General features: G+C 54.1%; 1 protein-coding gene across 2 annotated transcripts in view; it reads left to right on the forward strand.

Annotated features, from left to right (window-relative positions):
* The window catches only part of TNS1 (tensin 1), a 190,978-nt gene that overhangs the window by 35,696 nt on the left and 137,950 nt on the right, over window positions 1–17,332 (forward strand). The window contains exon 1 of one of the 2 annotated variants that reach the window (XM_060016139.1): window positions 16,354–16,534. The exons of the other annotated variant lie outside the window; for it this stretch is intronic. The gene's annotated coding sequence lies outside the window, so the exon portion shown is untranslated. Of the gene's footprint in view, window positions 1–16,353; window positions 16,535–17,332 lie in introns of those variants that run through there. 2 annotated transcript variants of the gene reach the window in all.

The raw sequence follows: 17,332 nt of genomic DNA on the forward strand, positions 1-17,332 counted from the left end.
AGTTTGCAATCCTGGTCCAGGCCTCTTTAGTTTCCAGATTTGACCTTTGATTATTGCTCTCCGTGAGAGCTTGGGCAAATCCTTCCTTTCTTCTGTAAAGCTCGAGAATCATTGTTCTAGAGTGGGTGGATTTAGAAGAAGGGTTTTAAGTGCCCGCTTCTGAAGCCTGAGTGAGAACATACCTACCTGCTCCCCCCTCGCCCCCCTCCCCCCTGCAAGGCTTGGCTTCTGGTACCTTCCAGGACTTGCTGCCAGCCTTCTGGGGATACACCTGGGGTATCCCCTGCTCCATCCTGGGAGAGGCTGAGGTGCTGTTAACCGCAGCTGTTCCTCTCTCTGATCTGATCACTTTGGAAGAGGGTCATCAGAGAGTCTAAAGTGGGTCAACCACAGAGCCCAGGCAGGAACTGTGGCTACGCGCACATACGAGTGTGTGCGTGCGCACATGCGCGTGTGTGTTTAATATCCTGAAGTCGGATGGGGAGTACTTAGAGATACAGGGAGACCTTCTGGGACTTGAACCTGCAAGGGGCCCACGGGTGCTGAGCAAGGCTCTGTAACTGGACAGGTTCCCCGAAGTTCTTAGACCGCTGGGGAGGCGGGGGTGAAAGGCCTGGCTTTTCCAGAACTGGGGAAGGAGATGTGGAAACTAGTGTAAAGGGACCTTCACGCAAGAGGAAAAACCTAACTATATCCCAAAGACCTGCGCTGCTGAGAGGGCCTGGGCGTTCCTCCTACCTCCCTGTTTCTTTCCATAAGGGGAAACTGAGGACTAGGGCAGTTTCAGCTTCAGTAGAAGAGTCGGTATCAGGCACAGTCACTGGGGGTAACCAGATTATTTCCTTGGTCTTCGTGGAGGACAACCTAAGAGGAAATAGGTTGATACTGTAGCTGGAAGGGATTAGTTCTAGGAGGTGCTGGTGGGAGCCCAGGAACGGGCCCCAGGGGACTGAGGGGACAGCTGGGGCCCCTTGATTGGAATCTCAAGAATAGAAATGGTTGTGTTTGGCAGGGGAGGGCTGGGCCTTCCAGCACTGGGATGTGTGTGTCTGTAGGGGGCAGGATGGTGAGCCCAGGAGAATCCTGAAGTCCCAGCCTGCCTTGCACTGACCTGGGGAATATAGCACAGGCCAGCTGGTGCCCCTTAAGACCACATCTGTTCTCGCACCACCGCTGCACCCACTGCTGTGAGCCCAGCCTCTGGGGCAGTGACAAGAGCCAGCAGATGGGACTGGTGCCAGTGAGTATCCTTGGGCCTTGAGCTGGACCAGCCTGAGCCTCAGTTTCCTCCTCTGTAAGATGGGGATCATGAAAGTAATGTCTAGCTCATCGAGTTGCTGTGGAGAGCTTTGGGGATGGTGCACCTCGTGGGGTGAATGTCCTATTCCTGGTTGGGGCGATGAGTGGGGGGCACCTTTATGTGAAGCTGGCACTCCTCCTGCCCCACACTCACTGGGCCAGTTAGGAGGGGCTGCGGGGGTCTCCCAGGACCGCGATGCAGGAGCAGTCCCTCCCCTACAGGGAGTCCTCCTACTGCTCTCTGCAGCTGCCTCTCCCCCTCCTCCCCCACCTCCCCTCACCCAGGAGGATGATAAATGCACTGCCAGCTCCGAATAGGGCCTGACCTCAGCGGCGAGGCATCTCCCCTCGCCCCCCACCCTCCCAGCCGCCAGCCCTGCATTCCTGGAGAGGATGAGGTTGAGCTGCGGTGCTCACCCCTCCTTTGTCCTGCCGGCTGCTGCCCACCGGCCACTTCCTTCCATCCAGTCTCAGGAGAGCTTGAATGCCAAAGGGCCCAACTGTGGGCCTTGGATAGGAGAGTTAATAGCAATAATAATAATAAGAGCAGTTACCATTTATTAAGCAATTAGGTACCAGATTGCATGCTAAGCACATTGCATGGGTCATGTCACTGAATTCTCAAGACAGCTCCGTGAGGAGGTTGCTATTATTATTCTTCCAGTTTTAGCACCGACAGGAGGAGAAGGTGGGGAGGACGGGGGACCTGTCAGAGGCTCAGAGAGGTCAAGCTGCTTGCCCCACCTCACACAGCTAGCGAATGGGTGGAGCCAGAACCCCCACTGTGCTGCAGATGGCCCAGTGGTCCCTGCCTCCCCGTCATCCCCCCTCCCCCCCTTTCCCCCCTCCCGCCGCAGCATTAGGCTCCAGTCAGCTCGTCTGGACCCTGGACACAGGATGTGGTCCTGAGAGGAGGTGCAAGCACGGGAGACAAGACTTGCTTGGGGGACTGGAACTCCCTGGGGCATCCCAACTGCCAGGAAAGATGGATGGGGGTCTCCTGGGTGCTGAGAGCTTTGCAAAGGAAGGTTAGTGTCCCTCCTCATTCCTTCCCCAGTTCTTAGAAGCCTAACGTTAGAGACCTGGGCAAGCAGGCAGCCCTCTCCAGGGCACTACCGTAGCGCCTTTGTTTTCAGGCCTATTTCAGGCTCAGATGGATAATGAAAAGATTCTTTTATTAGTATTTCCCCCGTGAACCTCACAATTTGAGAAATTATACTCACTTCCCCAGTTCTCTTAATCAAACGCATTTCGGCTACCAACTAGAAGTTCCAGGAGGCGTGGGATAACCGACCTCCCCTTACCGAGTTGGAATAATTCTGAAGCTCAGAAGTGTGATGTTTTGAAATGATGACCAAGGCTCACAGTCTTCCATTACTACCATCCAGTTCCCCTAGCGGTCTAACCTCCATTCAACTTGCTGCAGTCTTTCCCTTTCTGCTACTTCTGTGTAATTAGGTGTCCAGGCACCCCAAACCTGCTGTGCAGCCCAGGCCCTCCCCCACTTCCTCTCCTTCTTTTTCCTCCCATGATCATACGGCTCTTGTCCTCCTTTCCACCTCTTTCATTGCTTTAGCTCTTGGCTGGGCCTCAGGCTCCTGCTGGGCCTGGTTACCTGCCTACCTTCAAGGTTCAGCTAGCAGCCTTGGGTGTCAGAGAGATGTGGGTTCAAATCCAGGCTTTGTTACCCCCGGCCTTGGGGCCTTGAGAAGGTCACCAATTCTCTCTGAGTCACAGTTCCCCCATCTGTAAATGGGTAAGATATTGTCAACGTCCAAGGACAGTCTGGGGACTGGAGATCCTGGAAATACGGAGCCAGGTCTGAGCTGCCCTTGGTAAACAGCAGCAGTCCACTGTCTGTCACCGGCTACGTCAGCGCCGTCCACCACCAGCAGCCTGATCCACCCTCTGTGGCTGACGTCTCCGGTGTAGCTGCGTCCCTGCAGACAAGGGTGCAGACGGGGGCTTGGGCAGATGGTGAAAGACTCCCACTGTGGGTCAGTTATCGGCTTCCCATGCAGCGGGGAGTGTGGGTGAGCCCGTTGGTTTCCCAACTGCCATCAGGCTTGTCCTCCTTTCCCATTTTACCATATCAGTCATCACCATCCTGCACTGTTACTTCATTTTTTAAAAAAATGACTTGCTTTTTTAACCGTTTACTCATTCTAAGTGATAGAATGTATGGGCTTAATCTATGTTTTTAATTTCTTGCTAAATACAAAAGAAATTAAAGTAAAGTAGTTGAGCCATGTTTCCAAGGAAAATCATCTTGAATACCACACTTTAGGAAACATGGATCAGATGAACATATATATATAGTTTTTCCTTTGGTCAGTTCTTTATTACGGGAGATTTGAAACGTGTACAGAAGTATAGTATGATGAACTCCTTTGTATTCATACTCCTCCTTCAAAAACTGTCAGTTTCTTGCTGTTTTTGATTCATCTGTCCCCCTTCACTTTCTTTTCTTTTTCTTTCTTTCTTTTTTTTTTTGCTGGAAGTTTTTTTAAAGCAAATCCCAGACATTATATCATTTCACTGTAAATACTTCAGTGCATATCATTAACAGATAAGGACTTTTAACTTTAACATTACCATAATACCATTATCGCAGTCAACGTAATTAATAACATTTTCTTCAGAGCAGCTAATACCTAGTCTGTGTTCAATTTTCCCTGATTATCTCCAAAATGTCTTGTTTCGGTTGGTTGGTTTGAATCAGGCAGATGGACTTGGAAACTGTGCTCTAGTCTCTCTTTCTGTTTCAGTAATAGTCATGTGTCTACGTGTATCATTGCCTCTGTCTCTTCACCAATCAACTGATGATACATGACCACCTTTTCTGATGGGTCCTTATTCTGTAGTTGCTATCTGTTTCCTCTTCCATCCATCCATCCTTTTCTCCAGCACAGATTTCCCTGCGGGCTCCCAAGTGGGGTCTCTGTCCAGCTGGTTGTGAAATCAGGAGCCCAATATCCTTCCCATTCCCAGCTTCCCTTCCCTGGCCTTGGCCTGGCTGGCCCGCTGCCTTGTGCCCAGGAAGGAGGGGGCTCTGGAGGGAGAGGAAGCCGGTGCCTCTCGGGTGAAGTTGGGCGGGGGAGGGGGGACGCCCATGGGCCCACCTCCCTCGACGCCTCATCTGATGAATACCGTGTCCCTGCGACGTCCATGTAAGTCTGCTTGGCTTGCTCGGAGCTGGCGCCAGCGGGGAGCGCCGAAGCGGGTGGCCTTGGGGGTCACGTGGCTCTGGGAAGCCTTACCAGGCGGCTGGCCTGGGGCTGGCCAGGCCCTCGTGGGAACACACCCCTGCTTTCAGCCCTGTTCCCCACTGTGGCCCCACCCCTGGGGCCCCTGCCCTCTTGCTTTCATTGCCAGCCAAGGTCCTGCCCTCTCTGAGCCTGGTCTCAAGCTTGGGCTGCTGCTCTGTTCCTTTGATCCCATCTCCCTGGGGCTGGGAAAGTCACGCCCCAGAATCCCCGGGGCCTGCGTCCTTCCTCTCCTGCCTTTGCTTCCGAGGTCTCACGGCTCAGTCCTTTGCCTCCTGAGAAGTTGAGGGGATGGGGGGACTTGGGTCCTCTTCCCAGGTTTCTCCTTGAGATCCTGGTGGGGAAGCCTCAGCCCTTCCCTGGGTCTTAGTGTTCTCATCTGAGAAATGCTCAGAATAGTGCTTCACTTCAACGAGTGGCCAAGAGGGACATTTGAGGTTTAGGGGTGTGTGTGTGTGTGTCTGTGTGTGTGCATGCATGTGCTTGTGAGCGTCTGTGGACCTGTGTGCACCCAGGCTTTAGAACTGCCGCCCTCGAACATGTGTTGGGCTACAGGTGAGAAAGATGCCTGGCATCACTGAGGCCCAACAGAACTTTCCAGCTCCTCACCCCCGTGTATGAGCGCATCTCATATTCTCCCTCTGCTGCCTCTTTCCTTCGGGTATCTCAGGTTCCACCTCCATGTCTTTGTATCTTTGTACTGTCTCTTTCCTGTCTGACTTTTCTCTTCGTGTCCATGTCACTCTCTCCCTCCTGCTGTGCCCCTCAGGACTCTGTAGGTGCATGTCATCCTCATGGTCCTGCCTTGTTCCCCAAGTCCCAGCCCTTTGTCCTGACTCCCCAACCCTTTGTCCTGACTCACAGCTGTAAAAGCCAGAGACCCTTCCCTCTTGACTCCGTGCGTGGGGGGCCCATTTGTCTCCCAAGTTTCTTCCAAAGACCTCTGTGGCTTGGGGGTTTGGAGGGCTCATGTCCTCCTGCCCTCTGTCCCAGCAACACCCCTCCTTCCCCAAGGCAGCTACAGATGCCCCAGAGCACCCCTAACGCCTGACATCTCTGTGGAGGTGTTGCCCTCATATGTGTGTTACTGAGAATCCCCCATTCCCGAGCCTGTACTGAATATGACGTTTTTCCCTGAGAAGAATGATCCCTGAGATGTCCCCGATCTACCCAGTGGCACTGAAATTATGTGACTTAAGAGTCATCCAGGACGCAGGGTTGTTTGAGGTCCTGGAAAGAGCCCTGGCTTAGGAGATGGAAGACCTGGGTTCAAATTCTGGGTCTCTTCCTTTCCAGCTGTGGCGTCTCAGGGCACCTGCAAAATAGCAACAGTATGGGTGATGTCATCGAGTTGTGGAGAGGGTGGGGTGAGATGAGGCGCCCAAACGCCCCTTAGCAGTGGTGGTGCTGCGGGTCTGCAGTATCCTCCCCGTTGCCCAGGCTCTGCCCGGCTGGAGTACGCTCAGTACCGGAGGTGGTGTGGGGTGTGTTTGTCCAGCTTGGAGGGGCTGGAACGCAGCAAGGACAACCTGTAGTTTAGTCCACTTCTCAGGATGAACACAGACCTCCTCTCTTGCCTGCGTGGGTGGGTGTCTCTGAAGGGTCCCTGGGGAGGGGAGAGTGCCAGGTCCCTGGCCAGGGCGTCTGTGCTGGTGGCGCCGGCTCCTGGGGCACCTCCAGGATGGTGCTGCGGGTGGGTGGAATCCACAGGGGTGAGACACCGAGGCCACACGTGCCGAGGATGCTTGGGGCTGCTTATCTCTGGCCAGGAATGTGCTGTGGTATTATTAGCCGGCAGCCTTCTCGCCTTTGGAATAATCACCCCAGTGTCGTGGCAGACACCTGTCCAGCTCTGCCTGCCCAGACAGCCCTCGGGTGTCTGCACCGAACCTCCCGTGGCTGGAGCTCATGTGTGTGCCTGTGTGTGTGTATGTGTGTGTGTGTATCCATGTGTATGTGTGTGGGGCACGTGCCTGTGTGGGTGCAAGTGTGCCCGTGTATCTGTACTGTGTTTTCACGTGTGTGTGTGCAGATGTGTATGTGCACATGGGTTTAAGTGCACATGCTTGTGTGTAGTGTGTAGATACCTGTGCAGGCATGTGTGCATGAGTGTGTGTATGAGTACGTGTGAGTGTGCATGATTATGTGTGTCTGTGTGTGGCCCTACCTGGGGGAAGCAGGAAGCCCTGAGGAGGCCTGGGAACAGGAGGGAAGTAACGGACAGAGGGGAGGCTGATGACCCCACCCTGCCAGGGCGTGGTGAGAGGCTGGGAGGCTGGATGGGGGCGGGGGACAGCAGGCAGATGCGCAGGGCAGGCAGGAGGGGCTGCTGGGGCTCTTGGCACTTGGGGTCTGGGCCACTCCCCTTGACTGGACTCTTCAAGGCAGCATGATAAAGAGCCTGAGGCCGGCCAGCCTGAATCCATCATTCACTAGCCTTGTGACCTTGGGCAAGTGACTTAACCTCTCCAAGCCTCAGTTTCCTCATCTGTATGATGGTGATAATAACAGTAACCTGCCCAGTAGAGTTATAGGGAGAGTGAAGAAACAGTGCCTGACACACGCACAGAGCTTGATAAGTGCTAATATATCACCATCATCATCATGACTGTGGACCCCTCTGTCTGCCCTGCATCTGGCTTTGACAGTTCCTCTCTGGCCAGGACCTCCAGGCAGAATGGGCGACCCCCGGCTCATCTCCCTCATGGCAGGGCAATGACATGGAGGCCTAGAGAGGGCACAGGAATGGTCCAGGGTCACCAGGAAGATGGGCAGAGCCATAAAGATGCAGCCCCTTGGCTCCTGGCAGCACCTTCTGCCCACAAAAGCTACCAAGGCTCTTTCTGCCTCGCTCGTATTTCTGGGTTGGCAGTGCCTTGCCAGGAAGGAGAGGTAAGGAGAGTCTGGCAAGCTTTCTCACCCAGGCCAGCTGCTGCAGACAGCCCAGGACGCATCTGTTCACCACACAGTTTCTTATGGAACTGAGGTTTCCATTCCCTGTCTTAACTACCCTCCAATGCGTCTTTGCTTTTGAGCTCTCCAGATCCTGCTGCAAATCCTGACTCTCAGATGGAGAGGAGTGGGCCCCAGGATCCTCGCTCCCTGGCCCAGTCCTGCCCAAGAGAGCTGGCCATCTGGCTCTGGACTGTGGTGCTCGCACCTGGTTGGGCTACCCTGGTCGCACCTTCTACCCCCAATTCCGGCCAGATGGGAGTGGAATTCCTAGGAAGCGCTGGGCCCCCACCTGCCTTCCCTCTGCCCCTACTGGCACATCCGCATCCTGTCCCTCGCCCTGCTAGGCCTCCCTGGAACTCCCGGGTGCCAGGACGGCTGCCCCCTGGGGTAGCAGGCCCAGGGTGTTGCCAGGAGTGTGGAGGTGGGAGTGGGCACTGCGGTGCCTCGGCATGGGGGGCGGGGCTGGGCAGAGGCAGGTGGGATCTGCCCGGATCCCCGAGTGTGCACAGGCTGTGATTGCCCTGGACGCCGGCCAGAGAATTGTTTTTCACAACCACCACCCGCTACCGGAAGAAGAAAAAAAAGGAACGACAACAAAAACAACCACCAAATTTTTTTTTTTTTTTAATCTGCTGTTAATGGCCGATTGGCTGTACATTATTAAACAGGCAGCTGGAGATCTGCCAGGGAAGGGCGCTTGAGCCAAGACTCACAGCCTGAACACAACGTTCCTAGGAAAACAGTCACCTGTGGGGTCCCCGGGGAGGAGGACCCAGGGGGATTGGCCCTCGCCCGGCTCATCCTTCCCACCTCAGCCTCTGCTCTGGTCATCTTGTGGGGAGCAGGGCCGTGCTGCGCCTGGAGCCCAGACATCCTTCGTCCGGGCCCTGTGGCTCCCTCGCCGCCCCAGGGGCCCGAGCTGCTCTTTCCCTCCTCACGGTTAAGTGGACAGGCTCCTGCTTCCATCCCACGTGGCTGAGGCCAGCGCCGGCTCTCCTGGGGGCTGGGCTGGGAGCTGGGCGTCTGGTCCTCTGTTCGATTCCATTGAGTTCCTCCTTGTGACATTGGGACTCCCTACGTGTCCTCCCTGGGCTTCAGTTCCCACATCACTCCAAGGAGAGGACTGGGCTGGTCAGCACTAAATTCTCACCAATATTTTGTGAGCCCTGACTGGGTGGCCTTGGGGAGAGGCTGGGGTGACTGTTACCCAGACTTTGGAGCACTTCTTGCTCCTCCCTGATTCCACTGGTGAGACCAGGAGCCATGTCTCATGCAAGAGGGTTTGGCCACTGGACCCGTTCACATCCTTTTGGAAGTCCCTCCAGCTATCTTGACGCCAGCCAGGGTAAAGGTCAAAGGTGTGAAGGTGACATCAAGTGGGAGAAAAGCAGAGGGTCTGGAGTTAGGGCGACTGCCATCTTGGTGAAGCCAGTGCTGTACTAGGGTGCACAGATAGGAGCACAGTATGGGGTCCGGGTCACGCCAGGGTGGGCCCACTGCCTTCCACATGGTCAGGCTGCTGCTGGCATGTGTGTGTGGGGACATTAGTTTGGGAACTGATCCTAAGGAACCTTCTCTGAGCCTCTAGAGATAAGATGGCAGAGCGGTGAGGAGTACAAGCTGGGCTTCCCTCCCATCACCACTGTTTCTTTGCCGTCTTACTATTATTGACATTGGGCAGGTGACTTCACCTCTCGTGTCTCAGCTTCCTCGGCTGTACAAAGTCGGTTAGAATAACACCTACTCCCAGGGCTGTGGTGTGGAGTGAATGAGCTTGTGCATGGACAGGGCCCGGCATGTGTGAAGGGCACACTAGCTGTTGGGAGGGAAGTGGTGCCTCCTGCTGGTGTTCTGCTCTTCCTCTTCTTGTCACTGTGTGTGGATGTGTCTGTGCTGCTGTTTGTTCAATGTCTCTCCTCTTCCAGACCTTGAGGGCAGGCTCTCCACCTGCAGCTTGACCCACTGCAGCGCTCACAAAACATTTGCTGACTGAATGAATAAATGAACAAATGAATGAAGGTTAACTGGAAAAGGATCAGAACCAGGGAAACACCTGAGCACCTAGAAAGTGGAAAGATCCAGAAACTGTGAAAGAGCTGGGAACGTTCAGCCTGGGAATTGACTGTTCTGGGAGGCTGTGAGTGACTCTGTGTGTGTGTGTGTGTGTGTGTGTGTGGTGTGTGTGTAAGATTTTTGAATAAAGCTTTGAAAAGGTTTGTTCTCTGAAGTGGAACCAGGAGCCTCGGGAAAGCAGGCTGCCTCTCAGTGGTGGGAGCTGCCTTGAATGTGGGAGGGACTCGGGGCCTGAGGTGTGCAGGCAGAGACTGGGGGCACGCCTGGCACAGGGGGAGCCCTGACTCTCAAGGCCCTGAGGTCCCTGCTGACTCGCTGCTGCTTCAGCTGGAAGAGTAGTTGCAGTCCGAGCCGATGTCTGTGAACTTCAGTTTTCTCATCTATAAAATGGGATTAATAATGGTCAATACCCATAGGGTTGTTGAGAGGATTAAAGTGAGTTAATACCCACGAAGCTCTAAGAACATGAAAAGCACTCGATAAATCTGAGCATTTATCAAACAGGACCAAAGAGCTATGGTGTGGCTTCCTCAATGCCACATCGATGGCTGATGTGAAGGAGTAGGATGTGGGGGGAGCATAACCATACGGGGGCTGCTCAGGCCAGACTCTGCACTCAGCGCCCAGAGTGGTTAAGTGATTTGCCTGAGGTCACACAGCCAGTCAGTGGGTGGCCAGCCTTCAGACTTGGTTTGTACAACTCCAAAGCCTGGACTCTCTCCCCTCCACTCCTCAGCCTGGGCAGGAGGGGGCCAGCTTTCTCTGATTCTCACCCCCTGGGAGGGACAGCACCTCATTGCAAGGTGGAGCAGAATGACTGTTATTCTCTATTATTCTCTATAAGAACCTAAGTCCTCAGGAAGGAAGTCTCCAGCTCTGTCCAACACTGAAAGTACTGCATAATTAAGAAAATATGGGGAGAGCGTGGGAGTAGGACAAGGGTTGAAATTTTCAGCAGCTCATTGCCATGGGGCCCAGGGCAAGGAGAGAGTCATAAGAGGAACACTGGAGGCATGAGGTTAGATGTTAGGAAGAAGGAATGGCGAGATGAGGGGCAACTTGAGGGGGTGCAGGGAAGGGAAGTAGAGGCACAGAAGGGTGAGGAGGTGGACCAAGGCCATGCTGGTGATAAGAGAGAGGAGGGAGAGGAACCCGAGGTTTGACAGGCCCTCGGCCACTGGGCAGCTCCAGACTTTGGGCAGGGGTGGCCGGCTAGGGCCAGTCCCCACAGGGCTACTGGGCAGTGTCAAGGAGGCAGTTTTAGGGAGTAGGAGGCCAGTTGATCAGCACACGAGCCAGCCTGGGACAGCAGGTGCAAACGGAAAGTTCAGCCACCAGCCCGCCTCCTTGCCTCTTCCAGCCTGGCAGCTGGCTTGTCCTAGAGGTCAGCTCTCATGCTGGGGCCAGCACTCTCTCTGCTGATCAGTCCCCACAGGCCTGGCTTTGTCAGGGTGCTGTCCTGTCCTTAGCAGCTGCTCAGTCCCTGGCTGTTTCTGCCTCTTGGACATTCAGAGATGAATGGGAAATGGTCCCAGTCTCAAGGAATTCACAGATGCAGGGACAGAAAGACAAGGGAGGTGTACATGGGCGTGGAATTTGCCCTGGCTCACCTTCCCAAGACAGTTTTTCAAATATTTGATCATCTGAAATAAAAATTGGGCCCAATCTCTCTTGTGGTTTTATTCAACAAATATTTATTGAGTGTGTGCTGTTGTCCTCTGGATGCTCTTTGGTTTATAGCGTATAGAAGAGAACTTGACATTTCTGATGGTGTCTGAGCAGCGTGGAGTAGAGTGGAACTTTCACCTTCTTTCATCTGGCTTCTGTACCTCTATTCACACAACCAAAAGTGCACGTACCTTTTGGGGTCAGCCATATCCTATTGCCCGCTGAACTGAATTTGTTTTCACTAAATCTTAGACTTTTCCTTACATGATTAATTAATTCAGTTTTTTTAAAAAATGAATCTTGAATCTTCATTCAGGACTTTACTCCAACAGAAATGCTTCCTTGCTAATTTTGGCCTTTTTATAAAGTCAGTTTTGCGCTTCAATTCAGTTCCATACCTTAGTTCTTCTTTCTGTTTTTTGTTTTCTATGTGTGCTTGGTGAGTCTCCATTCTGAGTCCTCACCTAGTTACTGATAAGTATGTCGGACAAGCCAGGGCAGAGGACAGCGCCCTTTGGCAAGTCAGGAAGCTGACATTGATCTATTAATCAACACCCCTTGGCTTGCTGGCTAGGAATCCACTCGACTTTCTATCTTTTCTCTAAGCATTTCATCATGGATCCTGCCAACACCTTCCTGAAACCCAGATAATCGAGGTTTGGGGATTCCCCAACAGTCTAGTCCAGGAACCGTATAATAATGGGGTTAGGGTGGTGGATGTGGCTGTGTGACGGAGGGTTGCGGGCTCTCCCCGAAAGGATCCAGGCTGAGCCAGTGATCATCGCTGGGGGAGACCTGAGAGGAATCCTGTCCTGGAGGCACCTAAATCTCAGTACTGTAAGAGCCTGGGAATCTGGCCCAGCGAACGTGGGGGTCAAGGGGCGTGGTGCCCTCCAGGGGGAGTGCTGGGACCTGGAATGCCCAGTTGTGCCGTATGGTGACAGAGCCTTGAGTTGGAAAACCTGGATCCAAATTCCTCCTCCTTCATCAGCTGCTCTGTGACGCTGGGTGATCGCTTAACTGCTCTGAGCCCATCTCTAAGACTAGGATAAGAGTCATAGTCACTTGCCAGGTTTTAATGGGGGTCTGCATGGAAAAGCACATGGAAAAGGTTTGGTGCAGGGTGGGCGTTTAAATAGGGGTGAAAATGAAATGAAGGAGCCAATGAGTTCAGCTGTGGGTTGACACGCCTCTCCCTCACAGCCCGCTGTGGGGCTGAGAGGCCCGGGAAGCCGGCATTCAGTGCTCTTGGGCCTTGACCTTTCTTTCTTTTGACTTTCTCTTGGCCCTTTTTTCTCTGTGTCTCTGTGTCCTTCTGTCCCCCATTCTGTCGCGTCCCCTACGCTCCCCATGGCAATGCCTAACTCAGCACCTGGCCCCGACGAGAGCGGTTCATTTTCCCTCTCTTCTCTGTGGCCTCTCTGTGGCTCCATGGGCGGCCCGCCACCCCCAGCTCCCTCTCCTTCATCCCTCTGGGTCCCTGCTTCTGACCCACTCTTTGTCCCACTCTCTCCTCCTGGCTTTTCTGCCCTCCGCGTCTCTAGCGTCTATCTGCCATTAACAAGCATCCATTGAACGCCTATTAGATGCCAGGCACTGCCCGGCTCCTTTCTGTGTTCTGCGTCTCCTTGCCTCCCAGCTGCTGCTTCTCTCCCTCCCGCCCCGTGCGGCCTCCTGCCCTCCCTTCCCCCAGCTGCACTGGGCTCCAACACTGGTATTATTCAGTTTTATGAGAACCCCCCCAAGGCCTGCCCCTGAATGGACCAACCACAACTGGAACCAGATGTGCAGTGCTGTGCTTGGGGATGGGAGGGAGGAAGGGAGGGAGGGGGGAAAGGGGCATGGACTGGCTCAGGGAGAGGGGAAGGAGGGTTGGGGGATGGGAGATGGGAAACCCTGGGAATCCTGAGTCTTCATCAGCCTGGAGGAGGAGGAGCTGGGAGGGGACCGAAGGGCTGAGCAGGCTTCTTCGGGAAGCAGTTCTGGCGCTGTGTGTGTGTGTGTGTGTGTGTGTGTGTGTGTGTGTGTGTGTGTGTGTGTGTGTGTGAGATCGGCTGTGGGACAGCTCTTGGAAATAAAGGGAACGGCTGCTCTTCTTTGAAAGCCTCTAGTTTCTTGACTTCCTCTCTGTGTGGTTTTTAGAGATTTGCTGAATTCATGGTTCTGTACCCAGGTGTTGGAGCAGGAAGGCTGGGACAGAGGGAATGATGGTGGAGTGGGGGATGAGAGCGGCTGGAGGACAGTGTTTCTCAGAGCCCCCTGCATCTGCTGCAGCCCTGGGGTGGGTGGGATGCTCCTGGGACATCTGTGTGTCAGTCTGATGGTCCCCATGTCTTAGCATACTCAGGTTTTAATATAACTTTGAAGATAATATAACTTTGAAGATAAAAGTCTGCATACAGTTATCTTGGTACAGCCTTGTGCAGAATTAAGCGTTTAAAAGAGCCCTTTCATTCGATTTTTAACTCATCATCCATCCATCTCTCCATTGTTCACTTATTCATTACACATTTATTGAGAATCTACTAGGTGTCAGCGTTGTGCTAGGCACTGGGCAAAGTTGGAAAGGAGAAAGAAAAAGACAAGTAGATCTTTGCTCAACTATTGGAAGATACAGGAGTGCACCCAACAAGTGTATGTCACAGCATTAGCATTTGAGCGAGAACCCCGGGTATTCAGCAGAGGGGTCAGTACCTACCAAATAGCTGGAGAAGGATCCATAGAGAATGTGGCTTTTGAACTGAGCCCTGAACGATGTGATGGCAAGGCTCAAAGGGCGGGGCTGCACCACAGAGGGTCTCGAATGTCATGCTGCAGAGCTGGGACTGGATACGGTAGGTGTGGGGAGCTGGGGACGATCTGATGTCAAGCAGGATGATAGTGGGTGTGGGTTGGAAGGAGGCGACGGGGAGGATAGCACTTCTGCTCTTCTGTGACCTGGGAGAGGGTTCCACTTTTATTTTTTTATTTTAATTTTTAAATTAAAAAATTTTTTTGGCCGCACGGCATGGCATGTGGGATCTTAGCTCCCCGACCAGGGATTGAACCCACGCCCCCTGCACTGGAAGCACAGAGTCTTAACCACTGGACCGTCAGGGAAGCCCCGAGGGTTCCACTTTTATAGCAGACCCCCCTATCTACCTCTAGAAGAGCCTAGATGGCTGACATGGACTACTGTCACTTCCCTCCCCTGACCAGGGCTGACCCAAGCCCCTGAGCAGCCCCTGGTCTGCAGGGGGCGTGAGGGTTAGGCAGGATAGGGCTATTTGGAGACAACTTTGTCTCAGAGTTGGGGCAGTGAGGGCTGGGCAGGGGCCCCAGGAGGCCTGGGCCAGGTTTTCCTACACAATCTCAAAGGCACGTTCTGTGGGACCAGGTCTTTCCCATCTCTGGTCAGTTCCCACATACTTACAGATTGAGGACGCTGTCAAGGTTGGTAGGTTCTGAGATGCTGGAATTTGGGACTCTGGGAGGCCAGCCACAGCTGCTGCCCCATCACTGCCCACCGACTCTTCCCATCTGGGAGGGGATGAGGTCATCTTGCTCTGGAGGCAGGGGGTGGATGCAATGAGGCCTCCGTCTCTGCCCTCCCCACGTAAGGTCCTGAGGAGGTGCCTCTCTCCCCGTCTCCGTCCTCCTAGGCTTCACTGTCACGGATTCGGGGGGGGGGTTGGGGAGCAGCCCTCTCACGTGCTGACCATCTCTGTGACGCTGGCCCCAGATGCCACCAAATCTTTCCTGAGGCTGTTTGTTCCTCCCGGGGCTCCCCTATCACTTTACTCTTTGGAAAATTGAAGCCTGGGTAAGGGTTTGGCTGGATTCATAAAATCAGTGAGCATTAGAACCAGAAAAGATCTCTGAAGACCTTTGGATCCAAACTCATTGGCCAGCAGGGGAAACTGAGGAGGCTCAGAGATGCAGGCCACTGACCCAGGACCTCACAGGAGGGTGGCCCAGGTGGCCAAGAGAAGGACCTTTGAATCTCTGGAGGGCTGAGTGGTGGGGAGCTTGTCTCTGGAGCCAGCCCGTCGGATCCGAGCTCCTGCTCTACACCATCCTGTGTGGTCTTGGACAAGTCAGCTAACCGCTCCAGGGTCACTTTCTTCAGCTAAAATAACAAGGGAGATTCGAAGATTAAGTGAGCGAGAGAGAATATTCTTTAAGTGCCAGACGTACAAATAGGTATGCAGCAAATGACTTTTTCCTTCTCCTCAGAATAACCCTATCTGCTTCTTTTATCATTTGTATGGTACCCCAAACTTCAAATCACATTTCCCCCAATATTTTTAATTGTAAAAATTTTTTTGCATATCGAAAAGTTGAAAGGATAATATGGTAATCTCCCTGATTCTGTAATAAACACGTTGCTACATTGGCTTTATCACATTTCTATCTCTCCCTCCATCAATCCGTCTTATTTTTATTTTTGGATGTATTTCAAAGAGAATTGAAGCATGCATTTCATTAATGCGAGTTCAGTTCAAATCATTTTTGAATATACAGTCACAAATGTCCTAACTCAGCCCAGAGAAAAAAGCCAGGATTGTTATCCCACATTTGACAGAAAAAAAAAAGCAACAAAAAAAAACAGGTTCAGAAATGAGATTTTAGGTCTCCAGTCACAAAATGAGTTGGAAACAGCATAAAGCAGAGCGGTTTACAAAAGTTGGGAGTTGCTATTATTATTATTGTCTCACCAACCATCCTTCTCCACCCAGTAGTCCTTGGGCCATTTCTCTGTTGCTGTGTCTGGGGTCCTGGACCTCTTGGCATCCTGCCCCCTCTGCCCCGAAAGCCCTCTGTCCCTCGCTTCAGGTCCCCTGGGAGGCTGCTGGGCTGGTGGCCGAAGGGGGGGCACCCTTCTTGGCATGCCTTGCCGCAGGCATACGGGCCCTGCCGCCCAGCTGGCCGAGCCGGGAGCTGGACGTGAATGCCCTGGCCGAGTGCTTCAGGGGTTAAAGGAGGCGGCGGGCAGACTGCTGGCCGGCTCCGGGAAGGGGGAAGGAGGAGGCGGTGCGCTGACAGCCCGCCCGCCTCCACTGCCAGGGGAGGGAGCCTGGCGAGCTGCGCCCTTGCTCAGTTCCCAGTAGGGGCCCTGGGACCAGCTCTGCCCCCTGCGCCAGCTCCCTGCCTGGACACAAGGCTCACTCACGCCCTCCTCTCGGCAACCAGCTTCTTGCCAGCCACAGCTGCTGCCCCATCACTGCTCACCGCCGCCCCCCGTCCTGTGAGCCCAGACACCCATCCCACCCAGTGGCTCCTCTGCCGGAAAGGTGAGTGTGGGGTGTGCGTGTGTGTGCGTGTGTGTGTGTGTGTGTGTGTGTGTGTGTGTGTGTGGCGGGCTGCCGGCACTGGTGCTGTCAGGACCACCAGTGGGGCATGAATTAGAGGAGGGGGGAGGTCAGTCTGCCTGCTCACGTGCCTCTGGGCTAGGTAGCCCCCCAGGCCAACATGTCAGCCCCCTGCCGCCGTCAGTGTCTGGTTCTGGCAGGGATGTCTGGGGTGCAGTTGTCCCTGCTTGGAGGGAGACCAGTCACAAGGAGTTTTGTTTGCTGGGGAAGTTGCTGGTGTCAGTGGCTGCTTGAGACCGAGGCCAGCAGGGACGAGTGGGGAGGGACACACTGACCAAGGCAGTGGGGAGGTTGGGGCATTTAGTCTCCAGGGTCCCTTCCCTTGCCTGCCTGCTGTCGCAGGGCTGCCTGGGGGCGAGGACCACGACACAGGCGTGGGCAGTTTTTCCTCTCCATTTCTTGCCCTGCCATGGGCGGGAGCTGTTACTGGGCACCTTCTTCCTCCTTGGGGCTCTTCTTGCTTCCACGCCTCATCTCCCAGGGGCAGCCACGTCTGCGAATGAGGGTCTGGCAGGCTCAAGAAGGTTTCCCACTTCACCCTCCTCAGCGTGGGTCCGTGCTCCCTTGCCCATGGGCACAGCCTGGCATGAGTGCCCCCTGCCGCCCTCCCCCAGCCAGCAGCTCCGACTCCCTTCTCACCCCTCTGGGTAGAAATAGCTAATCCAGGTGGTTAATGAACAGACACACGCAGCTGCCTTTCACCCCCCGCTCCTTCCTCTC

This window comes from Delphinus delphis, chromosome 7 (assembly GCF_949987515.2).
Source record: "Delphinus delphis chromosome 7, mDelDel1.2, whole genome shotgun sequence".
In the NCBI taxonomy this organism is placed as follows: domain Eukaryota; kingdom Metazoa; phylum Chordata; class Mammalia; order Artiodactyla; family Delphinidae; genus Delphinus; species Delphinus delphis.